General features: G+C 39.8%; 1 pseudogene; it reads right to left on the minus strand.

The window, feature by feature from the left end:
• The window catches only part of LOC128942568 (chloride channel protein D-like), an 87,209-nt pseudogene that overhangs the window by 10,959 nt on the left and 51,907 nt on the right, over positions 1-24,343 (minus strand).

A 24,343-nucleotide genomic window follows, 5' to 3' on the forward strand; every position in this document is an offset into this window, starting at 1 on the left:
TCTCAGTTTCAATGACTGGAAATTCACTGAGGCAGAAACTGCATTTATTTTGTTTATAATATATTTATTTTAGGCCATACTCTGTATACCAAACTTATTATTGCTTTTGGACCCAGTATTTTAATACAGTATTTAGGAAATAAATGTGGCGATGTCATAGCAGGGATTAAAAAAAAAGGAAAGGGAAAAGAAATATAGTTTTATTTATAAGTTGATGTATAGGCACTGTACTGTAATGGAGTTTAAATCTCAAAAGCGTTGCTTTATATTTGCTTTATAGAACTATAAGAGCCAAATAATGACATTTAAATGATCTATTCCATTAACATTGTATCATTTTGTCAATCTGGAATGTATTTTAATCAAAAGCCCCCTTGAAATGGTCTCCTTTGTTGTATTTTCTTTTTGGCTCATTTTATCAACATCTGTTATGTTTATACAATATGAATTAAAACTTCGGAATGCTGTTTGTACTCAGCTACTTTTGTTGAGAATGTAACATCCCAGGATTGGCAGTGTTTATGTAAATCAGTGCGGCTGACACAGCCATCATAAACAAATGAGAAAATATAACAAACATATTGTTCATGGAGGAAATGTTTGTTTTTAGAGTTGGCTTCAGTCTTACCAGATTGATGAAGAGTTGCTGATACCAGGGATCTGTAGCGTAGCGATTCAGCAGCATGGTTGGGCGCGACAGACTGGGCAGCTTCTCCGCTGTTATCTGGAAAAGGCAAGAATGCATTTCTCTTTCCTTCTGTGCAGCACATTAGAGGTTCAAAAGACTCCCAGTCTGACTCCTAACAAAAAGACTTCTAGCAGAGCTACATCAGCAGAACTTGTCCAAACTTTATAAATTCTTTTGCCAGGAAGACTTAAATTAGCAATTGAAATTAGAGCACTCTTCAGTTACAAATTTTTGTTTTCCTTTACTGTAACTGTATCTCCATTAAGACAATGTCAATTGTATTGGCTTAGGGTGAGGATTTTCATGTTGTTAAAATTCACGCACTAAGTGGTAAATACATGATAGCATAGTGCAGAAATATGCAGCAAAACTGGTATCAGCCTTCAGCTGAGCTTCAGCCATTTTCCATAGGAATAACTATTTGAGTACTGGCACCTCATCATACATAACTGCCCTGATCCTTCTTAACATTATTTTGCCAGCCACATTCCCATGTGCAGACCAAGTTTCAGTAACACATGATGACTTCCCAGTTGGACCTGTATAAATTCCTTAAGCTACATTACTAGCCTTGCCTTAGAAACTCAAAATTTTTTTCCACTAGGCTTTAAGTTTACTATTACTAAAAATCCTTTGGTCATCTGTCAAGGGAAAGAATGCTACATGCTTTTCAAGTTTGAAAGCTTTTATAAACACTCATCATTCAGAGAGGTGCTATCCCATAGTGAATTAAATATTATAACAATTCTGCTATCCATAGAGAAGTCGAGAAAGAGAAGACTGGAATGGCCTGTCTGAGCAAAGAAATTCTTTACCAGCAGTCCTGCACTTACTGAACTTCCAGACTCTGAGTGGCATCATAGTTTATGAGATATGTCCCTGTAAGTTCTCTGATCATCCTTGAATTCAAGTTGAACCCATCACTTCTTTATGTCAACCACATATGTTACACAATCTCTTCATTCATGGAGCACTCATCCTAAATCACCCAAATATGCTTATTAAACAAGGAAATAACTGAAAGAAGAGAGGTTACCTTCTCATAGGAGAGCAGATGAGATGGGGAGAAAGATTCATCATTTGTCTTCAGTTCAGAGATGTGCTTTTTCTCCAGCAGTGTGCACAGCCTTAACCCGAAGTTAGAGCAGACAACTACATTCATTATAATGGGCAAATTTTAAACAGCAAGTACACAATGCTTTAGCATCATGATGACACCACAAGTCCTGTGTGTTGGTTTGGGTTCTTGATATAAGAAGGACATCAAACTATTAGAGTGGGTTCAGTGGAGGTCAACCAGTATGGTAAAAGGCCTCAAGGGCAAGATGTAAGGCAGTGGCTGAAGCTGCTTCTTTTGTTCTTGGAGAAAAGAAGGCTAAGGGATGGATCTGTCGCAGTCTACAACTTCCCCAAGGACAGCAGTGGAGTGGGAGGTGCTGATCTGCTCTCTGGTGACCAGCAGTAGGACACAAGGAAATGGAATGGAGCTGCATCAGGAGCATTACTTATGGGTCCCTTCCAACTTGAGATTTTCTTTGATTCTAAAGTATTAAGTGGGCTGACCACACATTTGGCTTTCCTAAACATCCATTAGTAATAGCAGCATCACACACATTTAGGTTTGGCATATTAACAGACATCACCTATCCTACATGTTCTTCTTGACCTTGTCCTTTGCAGGACCAGCTCATGAACTGTGTACTTTGCACCCAACAAGATAATACCTGTAATAAGCAAATACAATTATCTAGATGCAAGTAGGTAGACTGTTGTTGTTTCCCTCATCCTTCTTAAGTAACAACTACATTAAAACAAGGTCTGCCGAAATATTATGTTCTATTTTAAATCATCAGGGAAACCTTCGCTCAGAGTACTGCACTCTAGAGTTCATCAAGACATCTAATATTATTGCTGGCTTAGTAATGTTAAAATTGATATTTTTATAAATTAATTTATAATTTCAGACCTTTCTTCAGAGTTCTACCTTTCCGCATTACACAGATAAGGCCTTGACAAGCAAGATGCATAAAATTGTTCTTTTTATCTTAGTATTTGTTTGCTACACTCACACACACACACACACACACACATTCCATTCATACTATCCACTTCTCAACTTTTAACTTACATTTTGATAACAGATACCTTGGGGACTACCACAGATCTTTTTGGTTTATAGCATACTTAACATCGTGCTAGACTTATTTTGTTGTTACAGCTAGGAGTTAATACAGTAGTACAAAGTTGTGCAACATACTGCTAAATTATGTGCTTGATGAACTCAGAGGAGAGCAGACACCTAATCTTCATAAGGGCATCAGAAAAAATATAAACAACATACCACGTGGCTTTTATGATTGGAACACCAAGTATAAACTGGGAAATTTTTAACTGAGTATTTCTGTGTCCAAAAACACTGTTTTATTCAAACCAAAACATGTTATAGGGATTTACTAGTTTTAACATAAATGTCTCCTAGGGAAGATTAGTCTGCTTCAAGGTGTTATTAGCACTCCACAGCAGAGGGCTTACACTGAGGTCTTCAGCCATTTTAATGATTCCATGATTCTATGATTCTAAGAAAACATCCCGTCCTGATCCAAAAGATCCTAGGAACTGGATATGGAAGAGCTAGGTTCAAGTCCTTTATTATGAAATGCCATTTAAAGGAAGATATTCTGTGAGATATCTCTGCATTTAGATATGCAGATATCTCTGCATATCTACCTCTGCATTTTTGTACAGATCTGGAACACACATTTGAAGAAAACTATCACTTCTATGCAAGTTAACATTGGAGAGAAGAGCAATTGACCCTTTCTCCTGAAATGATCAGTTGTTTCACCATGTAATCTTGAAATTTTTGCATTTTTTTCAATGGCTTTGGTCTGTCACCTAAGGTTCTCAAAGAGATTTTTATGAATAAGTTTGCCTGTGTGAGTATAACTTGTGGAAAAACATTAGTTCTGAAGGAAATTAGTGGCACAGCCAGAAATACTAGGAGTCTATCACCTGCTCCCACCTTTAAAGCACATCCCATTCACAGGACAAAGAAAGAATTGGGTCTTCTTCGGAACTATTGAAACTTTATTTTTCTCAATTTAAGATCTGATTGGCTTTGGTTTTAATAAAATGTCTTTCAGATTACTAAAATAATCTGCAGCAGATCTAATAGCTGAGCAAACACTTTGCCCTGGGCTCACATCTCCCCTCCTGGCAAAATCACCGATCTTCCCTAAGCCTCCTACCACATGCATGCCATCATATGGACATGTAGCATAGACAATTAATGAACTTGGTTTTGAGGACAACAATAATAATAACAACACACTAATAAGGCATGCTACAACAGGCAGGACCTCTTCCACTCAGACTTTCCTCCTCATTTGGAGAAGGAAATGGAGAAAAACACAATTCACTGCAGCAGAGAGTATGGAGAAGAAACGAATCCAGTCATTCCCTATGAATTACCTTTTGTGCATTACACACTTTGTTCTGCAAGACTCTCTAAAGGTTCACATTCTACGGTCTTTCACAAAAAAGGTCTGTAGTCATTCTAAGAGATATAAATACAGAGATCTAAATTATGCTCCGAGGTCATCATGCACAGCTCCAAGAAGTCTACTTTAGGAAAGATCACTGGGCCAGGAATACTCCCAAGACTTTAATCCTAACATATATAGACAGCAAGTGTGAAAGTTATGATCCACCCTGATCCTCAGCCAGACTCTTTTGCTCAGGTCCAAAACACTGTTCAGGTCTGTAGTCCAGACTGCACCATCTTCCACTTGAACATGATGCTGGAATTAAGGAAACAGTAACATTCACCATGCGCTGAAAGAGCAGAAACATTTGTTCATCACCAGTGGTTTGTTGGCTGGTTTTGGCAGCTTGCAATTTGCTCAGCACTGCTCTTAACTAAACCCAGCAGGGAGTCACTTAACAAAACTTAGAAAAGTGTGAGAGAAATTTGGATAGTCAAGAAAAAAGCACACACAAACACAATGAAGGAAATCGTTGGAACATTTCTGATAAGAATCCAAGCCTATTAAAAACTGCCATGTTATGGAGAAAAATGAGCATACATTATTTCACTTGGACTTCCAGAAGTCAGGCTTCAGAGGTATAACAACATCAGTCTTTGATGTTACATACAACATCCTTCCTATCACATCATCAAGCTTTAGAAAGCAGACCAAACATGTTTCTTGCACTATTTTGTGAGGTTTAACAGGAAGTGCTAAGATTCAGACTTGGACTCTGCAGTTGTTCCTATACTCTTTATTTATTTAAGAAGGAAGAAAACTCTTAAGGAGGGAATCTCATTTCAAAGATACCCTGGCAAGGCATTGCAGTAGTTTCATGTGCTCTATCTGTTATAAAGCATGTATCATGAAGATACACCTAATTAAGATAACACATTATTATTCCAATATCCACATGTCAGTTTTGGCATGGAAGTCAGGAATGAAAAGTATCTGACAGCTGATTGTGTCACTCTTCTTGTCAAGATGGCCAATTATCTGAGGAAACTACAAATTCTAAATATTGGGTGAGTGACATAAAAGCAACTACAGCTCCAAAGTAGCTGCAAATGAACAGAAGGAACATTAAAAGGTGATGCAACTGGCAAAAGCATTTAGGGCAGGACTCTCCTAAACAAAACAGATAAAAAAGTTACAAAAGGGACAAGGGGAGGAGGGAGAATTAAAGAACATGAAGCATCATTTTTTCTTTTACTTTAGAAAGCTTTAGGCTTGTTTCTCCTGCCTTAATCCACCAAAAGTACCTGGCTTTTTTTGGATGTTTTATAGCTGATTTTATCTGTTGTTTTGGCCAATATTCAATGCAATCATTTGCCTGACTTGAAATAGTGTTGTACTTTTTTAAACTTGAAAAAAAGAGTATTCTGCATATGGTGAGCTGGACAGTAGATAAGGACTAGGTCATCACATATCAGGAACTGTTTTAAATCAACCAAGTCTTCATCTTACACAATAAAATCTCAGGGTTACAGGGTTGTTTCAGGTTAGGCAGACTTAATCATTACTGTTTACTTAATATTTCGTTCTTCAAATGAAGAGGGAGCGTTGCATGAATTTTTGGCATCTTACCTAAAAGATGATAAAAAGGTCACTATCAAGTACTAGGCTGAGGTTTTCCAGAGCAAAGATCAAATTCTGTCTATGTTACAGCTTTTCAAAGGATATTGAGCAAATATTTAATCTCTGTACCTCAGTTTTCAAATCTTTCAATACAGAGATTTCATCTATGTCAGGGCTATGTTTTGTTATATACTCATTACTGTTAATACTCATTACTGAAGTTGCCACTTGTCAGGTTTTATAGGCAACATCATCAGGGTGAATGAGCAGACAGCAAGTCCACAACCTCAACATGAAAATGTGAAGGCAGCTGTTAATAAATTGTAAATGCAAACTTTATTTTTCAGACGTGCAGAAAGGCTAGATATTTGAAACGCATGAAGACTTAAAATCAGATTTGTATTTCCCTACAAGCTGGCTTGCTGCTAGGCAGACTTTGAATTTCAGAGGAGCCTACCACACATTTAAACGGCAGGACAAGCATGTGATCAGTCTTTCCATTCACACACCAGTTTTCCCCATGCCTATATTTGATTTCGACATTTAACAACCCTCTGCACTTGCCTAAAAGCCACCCACATGCTGCAGTGTGGCTGCATACGTTTTTAATTTGGCTTTTTGGGTTAGCACACAGCCTCTGCAACACTCCAGTTTTCCCTGCAAAGGACTCCATCACAAAGCCCTACAGCACCTGCACAATTATTTGTAAGGCCAAGCAGGCCTACTTATTTTAAAAGTATCGTATAATGTTGTTCTTTGGAAGAAACTTTTCACACTTTGGACATGAAATAAAACCACTGCCACAGACTCTATAAACCTTCCTCCATCTGTGTTATTCATGAGCTACAGTGCCCCAGAACCCTGACAATGCATGGGAGGATCATAACGTCCAGGGCTTTTGTTGAGAGTACTGAATTCCATTTATTTAAATAGGCAAGATTACTGTATGGTGTATCATTGAAATTAACTAGAGCAGCTCTTCAAAAGCAGGAGGCTGGACAGTAAAAACAATCAATGCGCTGACAGACTCTACTCTCTAACATGAAAACCAAGTAATCACACAGGCACTTTGGTATTGCCGTCAGATATTGCTGTCAGCTCCCTAGCCTGCACACCTAAAAATAGTTTTCAAGTCCTTAATGTGCTTCCCCTCCCCTTTTTTCTTCTTTGCTGGCTGAGTTCAGATGAAGCCTTCTAACCACTGCCAAGTGTGTTTCTAGCTTTGATCATACCTGGTAGAATCACTGTTGCCCAGAACATACAGCAAAAGCACAGTGAAAAGGAAGGGGGGAAGTTGACCATGATTCTCTGGTAAGAAACAAAACCCCATTTTTATCTCCATTTATTGCATGAACTTAGCAGACTTCTGTGTTTGATTGAGTAACTTTGCATTCTTGGGATCTAAACTTAGCAATCTCTCCACAACTGTGCCAGAAGGAAAAGGCTCTCCAATGATCTTTCAAACCCATATCAGTTATTTTGGAAGTGCCAGCAGCAAGGCTGTCACAATATTAAGGTAGATATCTAGCTCAGTAGTTAATTTATGAATTAAATGTTTCAGGTCTCCATTAATCTTTAACTTTCCTTTCTCTAAGCTGTTGCTCTGCATCACTACTGGAGGCAAGTACCTCTTCTCTTGCTAACGAAAATAAAAGTATTACCTTATTAAAACAGTGTGTGAGGACTCTCTGAACCATGTGCATGCACAAGCCTTGAGAGCAGTGTTTCATTAGTCCCAGCTGGGAGTGCAGATTAAAGAAAAATGCCAGAAACCATACCTAGAGTCTGACATATCTATGATATGTTGCAATGCCTGATATGTTCTGTGGGAAAGGAGATCTATATGCTATACTCAGTTTAACTGAAGTGCTTGGCAGAAAGCATTCCTGACTCACAACGGTGTCTGTTCACTGGACTGGCCAGAGGGGAGTCATACCTAATAAACTACCATAAAATACACATGCACACACCACTTTGGATCATTGATTTCACTGCTAAAGGATGTTACTGTGTATTACAGCTTTAAGTTTTCAACTTTGTCATATTTTCTAAACTCTGATCTCTTCAATTTACTTTCAGTTATGTGACATTCCCCTTTAGCAGAGCGAAAGCATGCATTAGCTAAACAATGTGGTTTGGATTTAGCGTTCCCATGCATCATTGTGAAAATGTTTGTCTCAGCAATAGTGTCATTATTGTTACTGGGAACAGCTGCTCTACTATGTCTTCTGACTGAGGAGAGCAGAGTATCTCCCTTCCCATACCACCTCACATGCAGGGAATCTAAAGCAGGACCATTGAGTAGAAGTAGTTCACGAGCACACACTGCTCTGTACCTAGCTTCCTCCTACCACAAAGGAAGCAGAAAGTACAGGAGCACAGCAAAGAACAGCAGCAAAATAAATATTGCCAATATTTAGAAATATAAATAAATATAGAAATGAAGTTTGGCTGCCTCCTCTGGCAGTTCTTCTGGATCTGGACCGGGGATTAACCTGAGTGAGGCAGAAATCCTCCTCACTCAGGTGCAGCTTTCTGGCAGCTCAGCTCCATTAGACATAACATGCTTTGAGAGAGAACTGGAGCAGGGAGTTTGCTGCTGATCGAGCGGATGTTTAATATCTCCCCTGAGTTTCTGAAGTGGAAAGATGTAGCTCTCAGCATTCTTGCCAGCGCTCCCAGCCCCACTGAAGTCAGTTTCCACGTCCAGATCTACAAGAGCGCTGGAGTCCCGCTGGGTTTGCTGGGAGCATCCCAGCGGCGATGCGGTGCTCTGCAGGCCTGTGCAGCTCGGCTCAGGCCAGCTGGACATTTTTAGGGAAAGCTTACAAAACATATTTGTGTGATTACACAGAGCAGCAGGCTTTAACTCACCTTTCAGAACAAGACCTTCAGAGGTAATTAAGTTTTATTTTAAGATGGATCGAATCTGGTTTCCAGGGTATTAAAACTTTTGAAATGTCTTTGGATGGGAAGCCATGTTTTCAGTCAGTAAATGTTTCTGCAAGTCCAGCCTCTAGTAACATTTTAGCTACACGAAGACCACAGCTTTTGGATGTACTTTGTCTTTTGAGAGGATCTTAGATTCCCAGCTTTGTCCTGAAAATTAAGTACTGTAAACACTTCTTTTGTATGAAACAAATTTAAGTAAGGTAATCACACAGTCAATACACTCTTGCATAGCATATCCATAACATACAATCATAAAACCATAGAATGGTTTGGATTGTAAGGGATCTTAGAGGTAACCTAGTTCCACCCCTGCATAGGGATGGACATCTCCCATAGACCAAGGTGGTCAAAGACCCATCCAGCCTGACCTTAAATGCTTCCAGGGGTGGGGCATCCAACTGTGATAAAACAGTTTGAACAAGCATGGTAAAGTACAAGCATTTTTGACAACTTAATCTTCTATATTTTATTTAAATTTCTTTTTGGGTTCAAAGTACCTATTTCAATCAACCACAAATGCTGAATTTCCAGTAAACTTGATGGGTGAGAAGAGATGGGGTTTCCTAGGGGAAAAAATACACACAAAAATGCAGACACAATGCCAAAAAATGTCACATCCCTCTACAGAAGTAGCATAAAACCAAGTTTTACCCACTTCTGCTTAGACAGTTATATTCTGTACAGTCTGCTTACCATCAGAGATATCGTGGTTTCTGCATAATTACTTTATCCCAGTCAAATTAAATCAAGCAAAAAAAATTTTTCCTTCATCTAAAAGATAGACAAACAGAATGCAGAGTAATGGCTAACAGCTGTGTAGGTAAGAATACAGAGGCAAGCACAGGGAATCCAGCCCTCAGCCTGACAGGAGGAGAGGTAGTATGGTACAGATCTGAGAGCCTCAGGCGTGAAGAGAATGGCTTATTTGTTATGGTAAAATTCCCAAACAGGCTACTCAGTGGTATTTGTCAACCTCGCATTTTCTCCAGGAAAATTGTCTCGCAGCTGTGTTCAAGGCAGAAATTAAGATTGCTGGGCAGCATTCCAGCTTTTACTCTCCTCACCATTTTTCCTCAAAGGACACAGAGGGGACAGCCCCTGGTCTAACAAGACTCCAGCATGCACCTGCTTTACTTCAACAGACACCAGGAGGATTTAACCACAGTACGGAAAAGCTGCTCCCTAATTTTCCTTGGCAAAAGTGAAGACACAGGCAAAAAAGGCCACCAACATCAGAACAGTCCCTGGGAGGAACATGGTATTCATCAGTCACAAATACACAGGAAACCTGCATAAAACAAGGAATAAACAGCATCCCAGGAAAAAAGCACCAAGGTAGAGAACACGTCGTCATCCATTACTCATGCCTGTAGAGGGAAGCAATCAGAGGATGCAAAGCATGGCAGCAAAGGTGTTGCTGCTGACCATGGAGTATCATCACCCTCCAGGTTATATCCCAGACATGTTCACAGACAGGGAAAAGAAATTCATTACCTACAGCTTTTCTCCTCAAATCCTGCATGTCTTCTGGTTTTACTGTGCTTTACATTATGAAGTAACCTCTGGCAAAGAAGATGGAGCAGCAAAACACAAGTGATGATATGTCTAATCTCTTCATCATGTCAAAGAACCACTTCATTGCCCCACAATGGCCCTGCTCCAGTACATTGTAACATATGTGGAAATTAAAAAATAGCTCTTTTTTCAGATTTGGTCTCACAGAAATTAGGCAGAAGCATAACTCTATCTTTTCCCACTGGAGCAGGATCTGGAGCCACAATCTAGAGCAGCCAAGACAAAAGAGAGCCAAGGGACCTCCCAACAACTCCTCAATATGCATTTACAGCCTCATGCTGTTTCTCTGGCAGAAACAGCCTGGGAAGGAAGGCAGTGGTCCTGTCCTCAGGTCACTCTGAAGAATGAATTCCACCTAGCCAGGAGGGCATGTCATTGAGGGCATGACATTTATAGCTCTCAGCAGACTCAGGGCTAACACATTCATAAACAGCTCAGCTCAGCTGCAGTCACTGGGGGGCAACAGGGGAGGCATTTCAGCTGCAGTGAGAAAGAATAGCCTGTTTTGTTCTGATGTGCAAGTATCATCACTACTGTGGGAGAAATGAAGGGGGCCAGCCAGTTCCTCGGCCCTCTGCGCTGCACACAGTAAATCGATCAACCATCAATGCATCAAGTTCACCACCAAGTTCTGTGCATGCCTGGGAAACCCTTGCAGGGTTCAGTTTGAAGAAGATGTAGCCACACGTTCCTCAGACTGAACTCTGCAAGGGTTTCCCAGGCATGCACAGAGCTCTTACCGTGGCAAAGTGTCAAATGTATTACTCTAAGGAGATCTTTGTTTTGGAAACTTGCTTCTCAGCTACAGCTTGCTTCCTCTTTAACAATTTTAAGGCCAAGAAGTTTTCTTTAGTAGTTGCTTTTGTTTTTATTTTCCACTGCTTGCTCAGCTGGGCAAGATAACAGTTTCAGATTTAGGTCACCCATGGAAAAACGTGTTTGGTGATCTCATGTTGATCCCCAGTGGGTAACCGTCCAGATCACAAAGAATAGGAGAAAAATCTAGCCAAGCTAGGCAGATCTAGAGGATCTGGGGGAGAGGGGAAGGCACATGTTTTTCTTGAAGAAAATTGGAATATCTACATGTTTGCTACAGGCCAACACTAAGGTGCATTTGTATGCAAATTCCAGCCAACATTGCTTGGCCACCTTCCTTGCTTTTGTAGGAACTGGCATTGACCTTTTTTCTTCAAAGGGTCAGAATCATTCATATGTGTTATGAAACATAACAACACTTCATCCCTATACAGCAACTCTCATTGCTACAGTTTCCAAGTGTGGCCAGGTACTGAATAACTTCTACATTTGGACCAAATTTACAGTGTTTTGTCCATGCTTATTTAATGAGAAAAAAATGGTACAAAAACATATAAATGAGAAGCATTATTAAAAAATTATGAGCTGCCACTGCCTTGATGCAAGCTTGGCAGATCGTTTGTTTCTTTCCCTTCATTATCTTGTTACTCCATTCTTTTTAATGTAATAACAACATTTTTGTCCCAGAGAGGAAAAAACCCAACAACCATATTTGAGAATCAATAATTACATCCAAGGCAACTCTCAACAAAAACATCATGGCAATTATTTTTTACATCTTCCCCAAGCCACTTTTTTAAGATATGTCAGGCAAGTCACACATCCTCCACTTTAACATAATTGATGTACAGGATGGGTAAATAACTTATCACTTTTCTGCTGTGGTCACATCTGGTCCATATGGGATTTCCTTGGGTCCCATGGGGTAAGAGGTTGAACAGCACCCTTCTCCTTTAAGGAGTTCACAGCATTTGTCATCTTGGTCTTGAGAGCTACGTGCTGCAAGAGCTGTAATTTTATGAGTAAGATGGAAAACCTAAACCCTAACTGCTTCTGGTCATGAACACACAAATTCCATGACACATCACATTACTGGAGATTTGTTTAAGAGGATGTCTGCAGAACATTCCTTTCCCAGTGTCGGTGAGAACAGCAGAACAGCAAAGTCACCTGTGGTCCCTGCTGGGAACAAGGCATTCAGAATTCATCATGAAAGTCCTCAAGTCACTGGGCAAACACTGGGGCAAGAAGGGGTGTTGTCAGAGCACCCCAGAATACAATTCTTGCTCCCAAACAACCTCTCTGTATGTGTTTCCCTGGAGTGAGGTACTGACTAGCCAAAAAAGCTATTTGATTCTTCTTTGTCAACCATTTTTAATATTATCTTGTTTTTATTCAAAACAGTCTAACAGCAGTTCATTTATGCTGAAAGTGACAGGGAAACAAACTTCTTCCTTTATCCGTTTGAAAAAGTTCCAACAGAATGTATCAGCAAAGAGCTCTGAGGACAGAAAACCACAAGCTCACCAGAATTTTCAGGGAGCATCAGCTTTTCTCGACAGGCACCTCTCTTTGGAGTGTCCTAGTATCAGCCTTCCTTTACACCTTTTTGCTTCCAGCTACACCAATTTGCTCTGCATTATAAAGCACAACAGTATTTACATGAACTCTGCATATGCCGCAGCAGCCTGGGCCTGTAAAATGAATTTTGAAGGAACTTCAGCTATAGCTGTTGCTAGTGTGCTTTCTAGTTTTATTGCTGTGAACAGCTGAGAACTAAAAAAGCACACTAGTTTATGTTCTATAATATCTTCAGACTGGTACACACGGCAGACTACCACTCAGAAATTTAGATTTTGGGGCCTTAGCACATTTTGTATTAATTATGTTTATGATAATATCACTGTGAGAAAGCAAGCATATGTATCATACACAAGTATACAATACTGCACTTATTGATGTCATTACTCCTCCAGGCCACTGAAACTCAAAGAATTCCCACTGTACAATTCTCATTGCAAGAAGGTATTTGTCTTCCTAAAAGGAAGACAAACTGTTTCACTTGTCACTGAAGCAAGTTCAAAATTTTCATTAAGTATTCACTCAGCTGCTGGTAGTTCATCCTTGAAAATTTGTTATAAAGTAGGCAAATGGGCAAGTCCTAATCAAATCTCCACCAACGATGCACAGATCGTTTTTTCCAGAATCCACGTTAACAGAAAAAAATACTTTTATCCTTGTTTGCTCACAGGTAGGTCCAAGTGCTATGCAGTTAAGGAGATAAAACTAAAGTGGATAAAAAAGGAACTCTGTAAAGAAAAGATATAGAATACTACAGCCATTCAGGACAAAAGAAACCATGAAAATTATGAAAACTTATAATATTACAAAACAAAACTGGCTATCTGTTTTTATTACATGTGTCCAGTTTTATTGGTGTTGGAAACAGAATTCATAGGGTTTTGCTGTGTGAACTCCAATGCAGTAGGAGGTGCATATGCATCTTCTCCTTTTCTCTAGGATACTCAAACTGGAAATTAAGTCACTGCCTCTCCCACTCATGACCCACCACTCAAAGGACAGTCTTAATATCCCTTCCTAAAAGGATGGATTCACTCTTGCTGTCATATGAAATACAGTACCACAAATACTTCATTTATCAGGAGATTTTATGTGCCTTTTGAGAGTGTCCCATATGGCAAGGATTCCTTTAGTCTGATTATTGTTTACCCTAGCATGTTACTTCCAGTGACTTTGTTGCTTATCTTGTCTGTAATATGATTTATGTTAACTTATTTCCTGTAAAAGCATACACTAATAAAATGAAAAAAAAATGTGAAGAAAGAGTGGGCCAGCTTTGAATTGGCATGGGAAATGTCATGAGTAGCTGGATTCAAATCCTTTTAAATTACTGTTTCAGTGAACCTTTAAGGCTCCAAAGGGCATTTTTCCCTTTTTGTGCTGTTCCCATAAGATCATTTCATTGTTGCTCTTTCCATAAATTCCTGATGCAATAGATGACCTTGTGCTAGAAAGGACCAGGGTCCTTTCTTTAAAGAACACCTGCTTTTCATGCTAAAGAAAGTAAGAACAAGTTTCATATACATCCCAAATAACCTTCACAAACAGATGCTTAAATGAAAAAAGAAATCATCTGATAAGCAGCCAGAAACATCGCATGACATCAATTTGATACCATTTTTACCTTTTAATGGTTCCCTGGAACACCTCTGCACGGTCTGGCTTGGGCCTGCAAACCTCTGGGAATCGGCCATGGCTTGTATTTGCAAGGAGACAAGCCAAGGAGGCAATGTTTTCCTTCAGGTGGGGGGCTCTGACGCCAGGCTCCATGACGTCCCTGGCAGAGAAGAGCTCCAGGTTCAACCTGAAAGACACAAAGCAGACGGCCAAAGGATTACTTAGTAAACAGGAAATGGCATGCTGCACCACGTTAGCGTTTGACGAGTTTATAATGTGTTAGTAAATTACTTCAAGATGGAAATCAATCTGCTTTATTTGCAAATGTAAAAAAAAAAAATGTAATTACCCAATAAAAGTGCTTATCAAGCATTGCCTTGCTTTGTGTGAGATACGTGATAAACTCTACCATATGCATGACTTGGTCATCCTAGGCAGGATGTCGTAAGACCCACTTATCAATCTGCATGACTTTTCATGGTAAAAAAAGATTTTTAATCTGAGCTGAAATCCTCTGGAATTCTGGATGATATCAAATAGATTAAAGTTAAGCGCTTTGGAGAAATTCATGCTTACCTTATCATTGCAATAGGGTTGGTTTTTTGCAGCAGTAGCAGCAGCTAGAAAAAGTGCCCTTTCAAAGATAGTTCACAAATCATGTACAGACATCATGTACAGACTCTTCCAGTATTTTCTAATAATTTTCAGGTTCTAGGCAAAGTTTCAGGAAATATGAACATACAAAATTGAAAAACATGTGTACCCCCTATTTCTGAAAGTTGAGTGAAATGGAAAATATACTTTCTGCAAAATTTAAGAGTAGTTTCTATGGAATTATAGTAGGCCAGAATCTTAAAACTGAAATCAAGTAACTGCTCTAGTTATAAGCTTGTTTCATCATTGCTATTTTCAAAAAAAATACCATTAATTATTCTGACTATCATCTGGACACACCATAAGCCAGAACCTCCTGGTCAGAAACAGGCTGACACAAACCACAGACAGAGACAACTGGAGCATACATTTGCCCACATCCTGTTTTACCATGGTACCTTTCATCCCTGTGGTAAAAGTAATTCTTTCCATATGCTATTAATTATTGTCCTCCCTCCTGACAGACACAAGGCTGATTTTCAAGCCAGTTATTCTGATGGTTTGTTATATGACCACCTGTCTAAGAGTAAATGAGCTGAGAAGACAATGCACTTCATACGTGGCACCTACAAAGCTGAGGTAAGTTTCTTCTTCTAAACTGGGATGGATTTAAATGAGTCCCCAAAAAAATAGTCTTATGTGCATCAAAACACGTCATACCCATCCCCAGTTATATGAAACAGACTGCAGGCAATATAAATTTGGAACATCATCTTATTATAGAGCCACATTTCAAGGGACCAAGAACAAAATTTATTGAAAAAATGAACCTCTTTGAACTGCATTTTTTTTATGAGTTAAAATGAGAAGCAATTTACCTTGTAAATCAAAGTGGCTGGGTGGAGAGTAAACAAAATTTTTAAATCCTCAAGAGATGTGTTTTTTCATTCTTAACCTCATTGAGTTCTACCAATTAATGAAGTACAAGTGGTGAAACTCACAGGGAACCATAGATGCTCACAAGCTGCTGTCAGAATTGTGCCACTGTGGCTGCTTGTTGTGTAAATCACTCCACCAAAGGAATTTCATTGTTCCTAAATGAGTAGATTCCTGCTCATCCTCCACCTCTTTTCCATTTCCATAGGTTAGATAAAAATCTATATTTGCCTGCCTTTAAGCTTTGTCTAGGAATATGATAGACCTAGCACAGTGAACACAATGTGAAAACATGATTAATGATAATAGCTACTTCCTGAATCACGTGAACTATGTACAAACCCTAAATGGTTTTTTAAATAAGAGCAGTGTGAATACTGTTTCATTCCAGCAATTTCTAGAGTGTATTTCTTAGCAGAAATAAGAGTGTAGATTTTCAGTCTTCTCAACTTCACAATTTTTCTCTGTTGCACGGAAAGCAAATATTCCACGTTATTGTAGAAACCTATGAAATATCCTTCTGTTTTGTCAAATCAACCACTTCTAAAAATGTGAGGGATATCTCATTAAATGCTTCTGTGATCTTGGTTTTGTCTGGTATTATGAAGTGTTTGTATTGCCTACATCCACCATACCCCTTGCATTATCATCAGTGAGCTTTTGCAGAGGTAAGAGCACACAAAGGACTGTGCTGATTCACTACTCATCATCAGTGACTTTTCTTTCATGAAGTCTTCTGTCTGTCAGTGTAAAGAATAACTGTGCTTTGAGGATGTAGGAAACAAGCAGGCAAAAGAGTTGTTTTATGAAAGACTGTTACAAGGCCAAGGCATCTTCTAAAAGAATTGGCTAAAGAAAGCCTTTACCAATATATTGCTTCTCAGGTAAGCACCAAGCCAAACTGTAGTGGCACTTGTAGGATCATAAGAATCAGGGATTGTTCAAGTCAGAAGTGATCTCAGCAGTTCTCTGGACCAGCCTCCTGCTGAAGGTGGGCTCCACCATGAGCTCAAACAATGTGCATTTCTCCTGTCAGGTCTTAAGGACTTCTAAAGCATGAAGCCTGTACAACCACCTCGAGCAGCCTGCGCCACTGCCCCAGAGTCCTCATGGTGGGAAGGTATTTCCTCATATCCAGTATGAACATCTCTTTTCAACTTGTGCCATTTTAACTTGTCCAACATGCCCCATTGTGGAGACCATGGCTCCATGTCCCCAATAGTTCCCCATAACTATGGGGGTGGAGAGGAGGAGGGGACACACTGTTAGGGGCCTCCAACCCCATAACTATGGGTGTGAGGAGAAGGAGGGCACACACTGTTAGGGGCCTCCAACCCCATAATTATGGGGGTGGAGAGGAGGGCCCACACTCTTAGGGGCCTCCAACCCCATAACTGTGGGTGTGAGGAGGAGGAGGGCACACACTGTTAGGGGCCTCCAACCCCATAACTATGAGAGTGGAGAGGAGGAGGGCACACACTGTTAGGGGCCTCCAAAGCCACCTCATGTCCAGGATGAACAAGCCCCAGTTGTGCAGCCTCACAGCATGAGCAGTCCAGCCCCGACCATTCCAGTCTCTCAGCATCTGCCGTTCTGTTGAAAGCACACTCCACTGTCTCCTCCAAGTCATTTATGGAAAGGTTAAACATTTCTAGTGATAGACCCTGCAGTACTCCCCTTGTTAGGCCTCCAGGCAGTGCATGTCCCACTAATCAGCACCCTCTAAGGCAAACCACCCCACCAGATATTTTACCATCTGGCTGTTCAGCCTCTAGACTGAAGACATTGGATACAAGAATATGGTGCAAAACAGTGTCAGAAAACTTTGCTAACCTTCACAACCACAAGCTTGCCCAAAAGCCTCCCAAAGGACGCTTTGCTCAGCTGGTGAGTGCCACTGCTGCTGCACACTTGTGTTGATGCAACAAAGGTCTTGGTTTTGAAATGCAGTTTCAAGCAAGGACATTTCATTTACCATGCTGGAAATGCCTTTTTATGGAAAAATGCAGGGTACTTACATTTGGATTTTATCAAGTAGGCCTGTCTCACTTTAATAAATTTACCTCAAAGAGAGACACAGAGCTGTAGCCACACTACAAAAATAGATCGAGTGTAAATTTTCCTTTTATAGGACATGTGAGAACATTTTCTCCCAAAATATAACTCACTATACTAGCATAATGTGTTAAAGTACTAAGGCTATTTCACCAAAGTTATGATATCCAAGTTTCAGGTTGCTTTCAAGACCACATCCATGGGACTGGATATAACATGGAATGAAGACAATCTGCCTTATGATCTAACTGAAAAAGTCATTTGGTAAGAAGCCAGTATTCCTGAATGGCAAACTGTCTTGAAATGATTCATGAAAATGTAGTTCAGACCCTGTTGCTGTTAAATCCAATGGAAGTTTTCCCACTGAAATAAATTGTTAAGGATCTAACCATAACAGATCTAATCATAACACAGAGGTTTCCTTAGACAACCTGCAGTACAAGGGAGCTTTTCTTCAAATAGATTTATTCCCTATTTTATGTAAATTTCAGATTATTAAAAGGACTTAAAGGTGGGTGGGAGAGAAGCATAATCCTAATTCAAACACATGACAAGGATTAAGGTGCATGAGAACACAGGCAACATTGCTCGCTTGGATTTATTCACAGATTTTCCTTCATCTGTTTTAGGCTGATTCTCCCCTTTTTTTCTTTCTGCACTGAGAATGTTTACCCATTGACTCGCCACAGGCCATCCTGCTCAGGACAGCTCTAGGTTTTATTTGGGCTTCTTGTAAACCACTGTTTTACTGCCCTGACTGACCACTGCATCTTGTATAAATAGTTCTCAGGAGAATGTTTTGGGGGTTGCTTAATACTTGTGGTGGATTTTTGTCTGAGTATGGTCAGAAGTTTAAGCAATTAAGAGGACAGGCTCATTAGCTAAGGGGAACTTCTCAGGTTGGAGGATGTTAAAATTACTTACCTGTGTTATGAACATTGACAAGTACTATTCTGTTCTAGTCTCCACTATTCATGCATTTTCTGAGACTAGAAAGTTCTTTTTTTAAAATACATTTCATTTTGCTGGAAAAACAGAATATTCATTCTAATATTGAACAAGTCACACTGCTATGATGACCTGTAGCTGCTACTACATTATAAATACAGTTTATTTATTTATATTAGCTTACTATCTATCACCTTTAAAGTTACCCCATTGTGAACAAACAACATCACAGGAAATTGCTTACATTTGAATATAAATTCTTTTTTTCCTTGCCTTAAAAGTCATAAAAAAGATTTCTACATACTTGTCACAGGCACACCAATTTTCTTTTCAACAAGACATTTAGTGAAAACAAACTATGAAAAAGCTTATCCAAAAATTACATGCCAATATGGATCTCACTATGTAACAGAATAGTACATATGTAGTGCAAAAATGTTAATCGTGTGCAGATGACTAAATTCAGTAGTTTTTCAAGTAAGGTGTGTGAAAAATAAAGGGTTTTTTAGCATGTGCATAGAATACCATTGAGATCAATAAAGGGAAACAGAAAAGCCTATAAAACCTCCTTACACTGGAAAAGAACACCACTTTAATTATTTAAAATTGATTTGCACGACTCAGTGCTAGCCCATGAAATAGACACACTTAAGCTGATTTAAAGTTAAATTAAACCTATAAAATCTCTGCATGCTTTGATGTAAGTGCATACATGCTATGATGTGCTTTTGTTTAATTAGCTCTATTGAAAATCACCCTTCAGTGGAACTTTGCACGGCAGACCAGGCCTACGACTCCTTGCTGTCTCTATTTTAGTTGACCACTAAACTAAGTGAGAAATCCTTATGGCTAATTCAGGAGCCAGAAGTTTTTCAGGGTTCAGACTCCCTTCAGAATATCTACAAATATTTACATTGACTGTAAGACAACAAGCTTCCCAGCATTCCCTGATCCTGGCTCCCTCTATATCCTTAAATGAGGGGACAGTTAGCTATTCAGTCTAAAGGCCTTTTGCTAGAACAGCACTTACTGTGAAATGTGTTGTTTGGGTTAGCTGAATGTCTCCCTGTCACTTATTTCCCAGAGAGGATTTGAGAGTTATATGTATTTAACTACTGTACACTAAAGAAAAATGGATTTCCACAAGGTCTCATAATCTGCTGGTAAATTGTCTCTCTCTAATGCTTGAAAAATTGCATAACAAAAAAGAAACAAAGGTCAAAGATTAAAAAGTCTGTGTGTTTTGGAAAAAAGATGGATTGGGACAAGAAGGATGAGATGTGGGAAAGATTGGGAAAATGTTGAGTGTTTGGAGATTTTCTTCCAAGAGTTTGCTTTTCTACTTCTTTACCTTTTTTTCCTTCTTTCTTATGAAGTTTTTCCCAGCAGCACCATCAGTATAAAATACTGCTAAGTGAGAAGAACAGCAGCACCTACCCACTTTGTATAGATGCAATTGTTTATGCAAGGGCATTTAACTACAAATAAATGAATTAGGATGTGCATGTGACCTTGGGATAAACAGGTAAAGGATCATGGAAGTGGATCCACATGCTTGAACTGTCAAAACAGCAACTTAACCACTACAGCCTCAATTCCCCACCTGCAAAGCCATAGGTGAAATATAAGGGTCATAGTTCTTGACTAAGTTTTCACCCTACATGTCCAAAAACAAATTACAAATTGTAATTAGCAGCCTTCATTAGCCATGTCAGTATTTAGGGGAGTACAGGCATCTAAATATTCAGAGCTATTGACAGTGCCTGCTCACTGCTTCCACCCAAACCCGAATGCATCTAAACTCAGTTGGTGTTTCTGTCCAGAACTGGGCATTCTCCATGTGATTAGTAGCAGGTGTGGAAATGTCTCATTTCCAACAAGCAGCTGCCTGGCACACATCTGGTCTCACCAGCTCTGCAGGTCCAACAGAAGGTGCTGCACCGTGGCCACTGAAGAGTGGCATCCAGCAGACATGGCCTGTAAAAGCCCACTTTTGGTAGAAACATAAGAGAATCCAAAGTGGGTTCTCACCTCAGCTGTGGGGATTGATTATGAGCCCTCACCTGGGATCTCCAAGACACGGGGGATGAAGCAGCACCCAGGCTCTCAGGGGGCCAGGAGCAAACACCCTCCTGCCAAGGCTGCTCAGCTGAATGGTCAGGAGACAAGGAGCCCTGCAAGTAATGCAGAGCCAGCTCAAGAGAGAACATCTATGAATGTGTGTAAGTGTCCACAGACAGAAGGATCCAGTGTCAGATTAGCTATCTCGATGTCCAATGGGCTAACCCTAGAACACCCTGCTGATTATTACTTTATTAAGAATGGCAATGATTCAGCTAACCTTGTATTTTCCAAGTTATTATCTAAGCCTCTACTAATCTTTTCCAAAAACAAAAGGGTTAAGCTTGTGTTAAATCCATCTGCCCTGGCATTATAACCAACGAGAGGCGGAGAAAGTAATTTCTCAAAAAGACACCATTACAAGCTCTCTAAATTTAAAAAAATATTTCAAACAAACTTCCATAGGAATGGAGAGGAGAGAAGCAAGTAAATTGGGCACTAAAATAAATGCCTTGTGAATTTGCTTATAACCAAACAAACAGGGAAATGCATCTTCTCTGGATGAAGCATTGCAGAGCAATTTCCAAGGGAAATTCTCAAAGTACTAAGCTGGCTTTTGCAGTTTGAATGCAAAGACATGATGAGTTTCTTGCAAACGTATGCCAAAAAACCTAATCCAAACTGGAAAGAAGAGAGGAAATCTACTATGAGACAGTTTTTATAAAAGCTTCATTCAGGGCCTCCACCCTCATGTACTGCACCAGCCACCTTAGTTTTTCCATTCTCCTTGGTCCAAGAAAGCACCGACTAGTATATTAAAAATTCTGGCTTTAAAATGTTTGGGAATGGACAGTGACAGCTGTATCTGTTTTAATAATCACAGGCACAGATTATCAGCTGATGTTTTAGTCAAAATGGGCATCGAGATTTAGGTCTAATGGATTACAAAATGAGTAAACTAAAGTAACACAGATGGAAAAAAAATATAACAAATATTTCAAATTTCTCAATCTCTCTGAAAATCAGACACTTTGTAGTGGAAAAGTGTAGTCAGGTTATTAAAACACAACATTAGTTACCTAGAGATACAGATTACACCCTGTTCCCAGTCCAGTAAATATAGGGTTTTGACATTTTTAACCAGAATTTCAAGCAAAAGCACTTCTCCTTCCAGCTGTACAATCAACTTCCATGGGAAAGGCATTTAACCCCTCCAACTTCAGCATTCCCTTTTCTAAAAAATCTATATCCCTCTTATAGCTCTTTCACATTAGGAACCATAAATAATTTTTCATAAAAACACTTTGAGCTACAAATTTCTACAAACTTTCATAATTTTAAAAAAATTCTTTTAACTAATCCCCCTGCTTTTTACATACCATTCACATGCAGCACATTTTTACCTCAGTTCTGACTTACAGCAAGTAAGTCACTCCACTACAAGTAATTCTCCACTACAAGTGCAGAATGTGTTTAAAATAGTGCCCTGGATGCTGGTATTACTTTCTGCTCTTCCGGGAAATAAGTGGCTGTCTCTGCACCTGGCAGTTTATTTATAGTGAAATGTGGTCAATATATGGGATTCTGGGAACAGAATTTCCCATATCCCAATTTCCCATATCCCAGAATTCCTACAATTCTGGGAACGGAATTTTTGTGTGTATGATTTGCTTTCTCTTTCTCCTTCCTTGTTTCTCCCCAGCACCAAGATTCAGCTTCCTGAGGCTTTTTCTGTCTAACATGGCTTTTGTGTCCCATTCACCTACTGTCAGGATTCCATGTATTGAAATGGCAGCAGCTAATAAAACTATGCTCATCTCTCCATGGCTTTTCATAAAACTACTCCATTCTATGTCTTTTTATTTTTGCCTTACTTCTGCTGTCACTCTGTATACGCTCGGTGTACTCACAATTGTGTGAAATAGCATTTACCACCTTCACAAAACTGATCTTTCTAAAACGGGTATGTAGTTTCACAAACATGCTGAAATTCATTGAAGTATTTTGTCCCATCTGTTTCTTCTTTTTTAATAAGTAAGTCTTTTCATCATGGCAACCATTATGACAACCTACCAATATTTATGAGGACGTAGCAACACTCACAGGAACAGAAAAAGTGACATATGAACACCAAAGAACTCTGTTTCAGCTTAAGGTGAACTTGGAAGGAGTCCCTGGTGCCAGAATGAAGATGATATCCTTACATGCAACTCAGGAACGCTGAGGTGTAACTATTACGTCAATGGATGTCTGTATTCCCACATCCAGCAAAGACCCCCAGGGGATTCCAGCCTGCCTCGAGTCAGACCCACCATTTCTTGAAGGAGTTCAAAGGGTTGTTCAATGACATCTTCATGAGATCAGCCGCACAGCTGGCTTTCTGGCGAGGCTGGCTGCCTTTAAGTGGAAACTGTCAGTATCTGCCAAATGGTGGCCAGACACCAGAACAGACTTTCCAATTAGTGGAATACCCCATTTGATGGCTGGATGTGATTTTCCTCTGAGTGTGTGTGTATGTGCATGCTCCACCTGCGTGCTACCACATCTGAAGGCTGCGGTGATGCCCTTGCAGGGAGCCTGTTGTCCCAGGTGAGCCAACAGGGAGTCAGGCAGTCTCCTCCTCCCCGGGCCAGCAGAAGCCGTTTCAGATTTCCCACAGCTGAAAATCACTGTGTGCAGGTTTTACATAAGGGCCTGCTGGAGCCGGAGCGGCTCCCTTGCTGCCCACCAGTGAGCTGTGAAACACAGGTTATTAGTTCCAGATGCTGCTTCAGCGCCTTTCCTTCTGCAGAAAGTGTGCAGAAGTCACTTCTTTTGGTTTCTCAGGACTCCCCAGAAATAGAAAACACCACCAAAAGTCACTGTGGATTTGTTATCCCTCTCTCAACATCAGGCAGAAAGTCTTGTCCGTGAGCCAAAAGGGATCTGTGTTACACTCACTATGGACCTTACAGCCGATTCACAATGGACCTCACAGCAAGAGCCAGAGCCTCATATTAAGTACCAATCCATTGTCACTGCTTGTCTAATACATGCAGCAGGTGTGCCAGCTCCATGACAGTCCCATTCACACTCTAACAGGAGCCTTGTTTTGGACAGAAAAGAGAAGCGCCTTGTGACAGAAACCAGAGGAACACTCAGCTGCTGCAAAATTCCCTACACTTGATCTATGTCTTCATGCCTCCAAACTTTCACCCAGAGGTTTTAAAGAACTGCCTCAAACCTTTCAATCTCCTTATAGGTTTGTTTGTCTCAAAAATCTCTCTACAGAAAAGTCATTTTTCTTATCACTTCTTAATTATTATAGAGGCAAATACTGTATATGCATCTTTTTGCCAATTTATGGTACAGCATTCTCTTGTAAATTCAAACCTTTTCTTCTCACTACACCGTGATCATAATCAATACATAACTT

The sequence above is a fragment of the Melozone crissalis genome, unplaced genomic scaffold (genome assembly GCF_028551555.1).
Source record: "Melozone crissalis strain CALT ecotype California unplaced genomic scaffold, PUWL_Pcris_2 ptg000042l_1, whole genome shotgun sequence".
NCBI lineage: Eukaryota > Metazoa > Chordata > Aves > Passeriformes > Passerellidae > Melozone > Melozone crissalis.